At 35.8% G+C, this 8250-nt stretch overlaps 1 non-coding gene across 1 annotated transcript; it reads right to left on the reverse strand.

Moving 5' to 3' along the window:
- Positions 1 to 5488: 5488 nt before the first annotated feature.
- Positions 5489 to 5595, reverse strand: LOC132223577 (U6 spliceosomal RNA). The gene has a single exon (XR_009450493.1). It is a non-coding gene; the product is annotated as a U6 spliceosomal RNA (small nuclear RNA).
- Between the last annotated feature and the right edge of the window lie 2655 nt (positions 5596 to 8250).

Genomic DNA, 8250 nt, shown 5'->3' on the forward strand with positions numbered 1-8250 from the left:
AAAAATAGACCTCAAAGTAAAGGCCATAACAAGAGATAAAGAAGGCCACTTTATAATACTAAAGGGACCAATTCCACAAGAAGATATAACTCTGGTAAACATATATGCACCCAATGCAGGAGCACCCAAATACATACAACAACTTCTGGAAGATATCAAAGGAGAGATCAATAGCAATACAGTCATAGTAGGGGACTTTAATACCCCACTGACACCACTGGATAAATCCTCTAAACAAAAAATCAGCAAAGAAACAGCAATCCTAAATGACTCACTAGATCAGATGGACTTAATTGACATCTTCAGAATATTTCACCCCAAAGCTACAGAATATACATTCTTGTCCAGTGCACATGGGACATTTTCAAAGGTAGACCACATATTAGGGCACAGGCAAAGTCTCTTCAAATTCAAGAGGATAGAAGTCATAACAAGCATCTTCTCAGATAACAATGGCATAAAACTAGAAATAAAATACAATAAAAACAATGAAAAAAAATTAAACACTTGTAGGCTAAATGGCATGCTATTAAACAATGATTGGGTTAGCAAACAGATCAAAGAATAAATAAAAAGCATCCTGGAAACAAATGACAATGAAAACACAACAATCCAAAATCTATGGGACACAATGAAAGCAGTCCTGAGAGGAAAGTTCATACCTCAAAAAACAAACAAACAAAAAAACTGGTAATTATCTAACCTTGCTACTTAAAGAATTAGAAAGAGAGCAACAAGAAAAGCCCACAGTGTCCAGAAGGAAGGAAATAATAAAGATCAGAGCAGAAATAAAGGACATAGAAACAAAAAAAAATACAAAAGATCAATGAAACCAAGAGCTGGTTCTTTGAAAGGATAAACAAAATTGATGAACCTCTCGCCACACTCACCAAGAAACAAAGAGAGAGGACTCAAATAAACAAAATCAGAAATGAAAGAGGTAAAGTAACAACTGACAATACTGATATACAAAGGATTGTAAAAAAAAATACTACAAACATACTCTACTCCAAAAAACTGGACAACCTCGATGAAATGGACACATTCCTAGAAAAATACAAGCTTCCAAAACTCAATCAGGAAGAATCAAAAACCTGAATAGGCCAATAACTACTGATGAAATTGAAACAGTAATCAAAAAACTTCCAGCAAACAAAAGACCTGGACCAGATGGCTTCACATGGGAGTTTTACCGAACATTCAAAGAAGAACTAAAGCCAATCCTTCTCAGACAATTCCAAAAAAATTCAAAAGTAAGGCACACTTCCAAGCTCTTTCTATGAAACCAGCATTACCCTAATCCCCAAACCAGATAAAGAAACCAAAAAGAAAGAGAATTACAGGACAATATCCCTGATGAACAAAGATGCTAATATCCTCAACAAAAATCTAGCAAACCAGATCCAGCATTACATTAGAAAAATTATACACCATTACCAAGTGGGATTTATTCTAGGGATGCAAGGCTGGTACAATATCCACAAATCAATAAATGTGATACATCACATAAACAAATTGAGAGACAAAAATCACATAATCATATTGATTGATGCCAAAAAGGCATTTCACAAAGTCCAGCACCCTTTTCTGATAAAAACGCTCAGCAAAGTGGGAATAGAAGGATCATACCTCAACATAATAAAAGCTTTATATGACAAACCTACAGTCAACATCATACTCAATGGGCAAAAACTAAAACCATTTTCCTTAATAACAGGAACAAGACAGGGATGCCCGCTTTCACCACTCCTGTTCAACATAGAAGTACTAGCCATAGCGATCAGACAAGAAGAAAAAATAAAAGCTGTCCAAATTGGAAAAGAAGAAGTAAAATTGTTTTTATTCATAGATGGCATGTTACTGTACATAGAAACCATAAAGACTCCATCAAAAAAATTATTAGACAATAAATGAATTTGGCAATGTAGCAGAATACAAAATTAACATCAAGAAATCTATGGCATTTTTATACAGCAATAGTAAATTTACAGAAAGAGAAATTACAAAAACAGTCCCATTTACCATTGCACACACAAAAATGAAGATACTTAGGAATAAACTCAACTAAGGAGGTAAAAGACCTGTACTCAGAAAACTACAAAATGTTGAAAAAAGAGATAGAGGAAGACAGATGGAAAAACATATCATGTTCATGGATTGGTAGAATCAACATCATTAAAATGTCCACACTACCCAAAGCAATCTATAAATGCAATTCACTCCCCATTAAAATACCAAAGGCATATTTCACAGATCTAGAAAGAACTCTCCAAAAATTCATTTGGAATCAAAAAACAAAACAAAACAAAACAAAAACCCCAAATAACTGCAGCAATCCTGAGAAAGAAAAACAAAGTAGGAGGGATCTCAATACCAGATATCAAGATGTATTATAGAGCCACTGTTCTCAAAACTGCCTGGTACTGGCACAAGAACAGACATATAGACCAATGGAATAGAATAAAGAACCCAGAAATTGACCCAAACCAATTGCTCAATTAATATTTGACAGAGGAGGCAAGAACATACAATAGAGTCAAGACAGTCTTTTCAATAAATGGTGCTGGGAAATTTGGTCAGACACATGGAAAAATATGAAAGTAGACCACCAACTTATACCATACACAAAAATAAACTCAAAATGGATAAAGGACTTAAACATACGATGGGAAACCATAAAAATATTAGAGGAATCCACAGGCAGCAAGATCTCAGATATATGCAGAAGCAATATCTTCAATGACACAGCTCCTAGGGCAATGGAAACTAAAGAGAAAATAAAAAAATGGGACTATATCAAAATAAAAAGCTTCTGCACAGCAAAATTAACCATAAAAAAAGGAACAAAAAAAAAAAAAAAAAAAAAAAAACAAGAAAACCCACTGCATGGGAGAACATATTTGCCAAAGATATCTCTGATAACGGTTTAATCTCCAACATTTACAGGAAACTCATTCAACTTAACAAAAGGAAGATAAATAATCCAACTTAAAAATGGGCAACAGATCTAAATAGATACTTTTTGAAAGAAGACAGAAGGAAGTCCAAGAGACATATGAAAACATGCTCAAAGTCTCTAATGATCCGAGAGATGCAAATGAAAACGACAATGAGGTGCCAGCTCACACCTGTCAGAATGGCTATCATCAACATATCAACAAATGACAAATGCTGGCAAGGATGCCGAGAAAAAGGAACACTCGTCCACTGCTGGTGGGAATGCAGACTGGTGCAACTACTGTGGAGAACAGTATGGAGTTTCCTCAAAAAACTAAAAATGGAACTTCCGTTTGACCAGTGATCCCACTTCTAGGACTATATCTCAAGAAACCAGAAGCACCAATCAGAAAGGATATATGCACCCCTATGTTCATAGCAGCACAATTTACAGTAGCTAAGATTTGGAAGCAGCCTAAGTGCCCATCAGCAGATGAGTGGATTAAAAAACTTTGGCACATCTATGCAATGGAACACTATGCCACAGTAAAAAGGAAGGAACGCCTACTTCCGGAAGCCGGTCCATCCTTGCTGCTTGACACAGTCGCTGCAGGAAAGAAACATCTGCACAGCATATGTTTCTAGGGACCTTCCGTATATAGCATACTGTTCTTAATATGTTTGCTCTCCTTAGTGCTATGTGTTTTATCCAAGGTCACCTCTCCGAGAAAGGTTGTTTCCCCAGGTAGGGATTTTTCCCTGAAGTTGGGGAGGGGATAAAACCCCTTAACTAAGTGCCAGGCGGGTAGTTAATCATTTTAACTACAAACAATCATGCTTAAGCTACATAATCTTTACTCCCTGGAATGGAGATAAGAAACACCCTAACCTTTGCAATAGAAATTGACAGGATTAAAATCAACTGGTATAAATACAGATGTAAGAAGACAATAAACACCAGAACTTGGCTGGAGATCCTGGCTAGAGCTCCTGGCTAGGCTGCTGGTCAACTGAACGCTGTCTCAGTGTCATTCCTTCTTTGCCGACTCCGTCCACAACTTTGGGGACCCCTGGACCTGCTGGGGCTGGACCCCAGCATCCTTCCATTTGTAATAGCATGGATGGAGCTGGAGAGCATTATGCTAAGTGAAATAAGTCAGTCAGAGAAAGATAAATATCACATGATCTCATTCATTTGTGGACTATAATGAACAACATAAACTGAAGAACAAAAACAGATCTAGAAACAGAGAAGCATTGATCAGATGCTCAAACCTCAGAGAGAAGGTAGGGGAGGGTGGGGGTAAGGGGGAGAGATCAACCAAAGGACTTGTATGCATGCATATAAGCATAAGCGATGGACTGAGACAACAGGGAGTGAGGGTGAGGGCAAGACTGGGGGGATGAGGAGACAATGGGGTGATAAAGACACATTTGTAATACCTTAATCAATAAAAAATTTTTAAAAAGTTAGAGAAGAAAGAAAGAAAGAAAGAAAGAAAGAAAGAAAGAAAGAAAGAAAGAAAGAAAGAAAGAAAGAAAGAAAGAAAGAAAGAAAGAAAGAAAGAAAGAAAGAAAGAAAGAAAGACTGGGCCACTCTCCCCTTCTTTCTTTTTGCTTCTCCTGTCATACAACTTTCACAAACCCTCTTACCCATTCAGAAAGAAAGAAAGGAAGAAGCTTATTATGCCCATTACTATAAGGGAGGGTGAAATTTTCAGGGAAATTCATATTGCAGTTATTAGACACTGAACAATAATATAAAACACCCAGTAAATGTCAGACATTCACTACAGGAAGTTACTCCAGTAACCTTTAGTGAAAATATCTCTACATCCTTTTCCCAGACAGTGGGTCCCAATTATAAAGGTCCCTATCTGTAACTTTCTTCCCAAAATGAATAGAATAATTTATATATTAGCAATAGGTGTCCCAATTCCTACTAGGCAAGATGTAAAGGTCTGATCCTCATTGCTAGCTTCAGAGCAGTTGGAGTGGTGAGAAGCACATCTCAGAGTCCTATCCATCTTTTTCTCTGATCATCCGTCATTCTACCTCCCATGTTTTGAGTAGAACTCTGTCTCCTGCTTCTCAGGGATGTAGCAGACCTGGCCCATGGTCCTTGCTCTACTCATGTCTATCAAACTGCTTACCACATCACCTCCTCAAGGATCTTGGCCTGAATTATTTCAAAGAAAAGGGGTGCATGGTCACTTCTGTAGCTGCTTCATGCTGAGGAGGGATGAAGTTTCCATCAGATCCAAGAATCATTGCTCCCTATCAGAGGGACAAAGAGTGCTGGGCATGGAAGAAGGTGGCAATGGTGTCTAGAGGTGGTATTCCCTGAGTTCGAGTAGGGCTTGTAACCTGTGGGAGACAAACTTAAGTATAAATTTTTGTATTATTGAAGCAAAAGTTAGAACAGCAAAAAAATTTTGAAGACAGTTAATTGAATTAGAGTATAATATTCACAATTGTGTGTTATGGAATCTATTGAAACAAAACTTTCCCCCTAAAATTACCCTCATTTTTATTTTATTTTATTTTTTTTCAAAATATGGAATGCTTCACGAATTTGCATGTCATCCTTGCGCAGGGGCCATGCTAATCTTCTCTGTATCATTCCAATTTTAGTATATGTGCAGCTGAAGTGAGCACTACCCTCATTTTTATTAAAGAGCCAAATTAAGATGAATTTGTTTACTGTATTAATACTAGTTACAATTTGGCCTGATGGTTTGCATGAATACAATAAGACTATCAGTTGATTATATAGGCTTTTAAAAGTCTGTTTCACTGGAATCTCATGATTGAGCTTTTATTAACCTCTCAGGACAGAGAAGCTCAGCCACCTAGCTGCCATCAGGTTTTCCTGCAATAACTGTATACCTGGGTGAATTCCTCAAATACGTAAGGTCCCCAATGATGTATTGAGGTTCCTTCCTTGCCAACCTTCAGGAAAGGAGCTTTCCTTCCTTACCTGGAAAAACTGCCATAAACCATGTGATTGAATAAGATACTAGGCTTTCTCCCAGGGGCTCTTATTGGCTTCTTAAGGCTTTCTGGTGACATTCTCAGTCCAGGCAAGTCTCTCTCTTAGGCATGACATACCTGTCAAAGTCTTGGTAAAGTAAACCATAATTGGAAAGTGGTGTTATTGAATTTATGCAAAGAAAGTATTGCCATGATTTACTCTCTAAGAATTGCCAAATTATGGAGGGATATGGTAGGAGGAAATATATATAATTTACTAAATTGCCTTAAAAATGTATTCTTATATTGGAAAAAAAGGATTATAAATCAGCACTAGTTACAAAAAAAGTTACAAAAACTATATTCAGTTTATTCAGTCATATAATTAATTTTTGTTTCTCTTGTGTTTTCTTGCCAGTGCTTCTATAAATCCATGTACTCTGTAGAGTTGTAATAATTTTCATCCATTTGAAAGGGGATGCTCCAAAATTTTATTCTTAGGGATATGTAATTTAAAATAAGTCAGAGTCCTTTCCATGGATCCCTCAGAAGATGTAACATTTTTGCAAATGCATTATAACAAAACAGTGACTATCTCTAAATAACAAGAAGAAATTTTAAATGACACCGTTATGGATTGATTTTAATGCAATTGACATGGAATCCCGCCCTTTTTACAAAACACAATATTCCAGAACAATAATTAGAGCTATAAATTAATTGTATTAGAATGTATAGACTCTGAGAGATTTTTAGAGCACCCATTTTATAATATGCATACATAAATAAAATATAGTTGTTATTTCTTTATTTGACAAAATTTCCAATGAAACTTAAGTATAAAATTTTGGATCATAAGGAGAGAAAACAAATCCCTGAGTCATTTCACAGCCTATTGACATAACCTAAAGCCAATTCAAGGGCAAGAAAAAGTTTCTTAAAGTTCAAGCCCTGAGAAGATTGTCAAATTTACATTACCAAAAGAATATATATCATTATTTTTATTCTGAAACAGTATTAGACTATTTATCTATTCAAAATGACAAAAGGGTATTAAACACAAACATGAGCTAGTAAACCTTCAGTTATCACAATTAAGTAGATGGCTTTTTTAAGTAATAAAATACCTAATTAATATAATATAATACATAACAATTTTAATAATTTTTAGAACTTTTGCCTGTTGGCAAATACAGGAAAGGTATTTTCCATTTTAGCAGACTGGGTAAGGACTCAACAAATTCTGTCCTAGGTTTCTTATGATTTATTAATCTAATTAAATTTGTTAATTCAGATTACCTATAATTTTCCTTTTAAGATTTCTCTTCACAACCTTTCTACAACTTTCACAAACCCTCTTACCCATTCAGAAAAAAAACAGCTTTAGAACAACTCACTTTCATGTTGTCTTCCAAATGCATCTCCACACTTCATGCCTCCTATTACCAAACTATACAATTTCTTTCTAATTATTTAGAATTCTTAACTCTTAGAAACCTTAATTTTTAAGTGACAAGTAAGTAACAAACATTTCTCAGAGTTGCAATACACTCACATTTTAAAAGATACATTTCAAATAAAATAGAAGACATATTTATTAAGAGATTAAAATCTATCCTCTTGATTCTCTATAATAAGAAGCCAAAAGTAGGCAAACTCAGATTAATTAATATTTCAAGTATCCTGTTATTTCAAAATGCCTGGATATTGAATAATTTTTACTGTTTAACCCAGCAAAATTCCAAAGTTTTAAGTTAACAAATACTTTTACTATTTTCTTTTTCTTTACAAAGTGGGAGTGGCCTTCCAGTGCCACTTCTGCAGTCTGCCCTCTAGGAGAAAAACTTGGGGACTTTAAAAGGTTTATTTTGCATATTTTTCTTTCTGAATAAAATGGAACAACATGAAATCTTGGGTATTTAGAGATCTTACCCTATTTCAAAACAGAAATAAAAGCAACCCCTAAAGTAAATAAATGAGTACTCCTAAAAGGATGACTGGGACATTAGCCTTAGAATCTTATCTCACACTAACCCAGCCCAGCACATGACCTGTGGTCTGAGTGGCCAAAGCCCAAATAGCAGAGACAGAGGATCTCCTGTTTTCATAAAATGGTGAGGAGTGAACTAAGTCCCCAAAAGATATGAAAGCAAGCCAAGAACATCTGTAACCAAAGTTGCATTACAGACAGAAAACTCTCACTAGCTAATCATTTGGGGCAGCTGATGCCTTGAGAGGAAGAGCAGGGAGGTACCCAAGATTAAAAACTCTCAGTAGCTGCTGAGAAGTTTCTGCCATCCCTGCCATGGGTTCAGCTGGCAATAAGCAGCTAGGGCCCTC

This window comes from Myotis daubentonii, chromosome 1, assembly GCF_963259705.1.
Source record: "Myotis daubentonii chromosome 1, mMyoDau2.1, whole genome shotgun sequence".
NCBI classification, from domain to species: Eukaryota; Metazoa; Chordata; class Mammalia; order Chiroptera; family Vespertilionidae; genus Myotis; species Myotis daubentonii.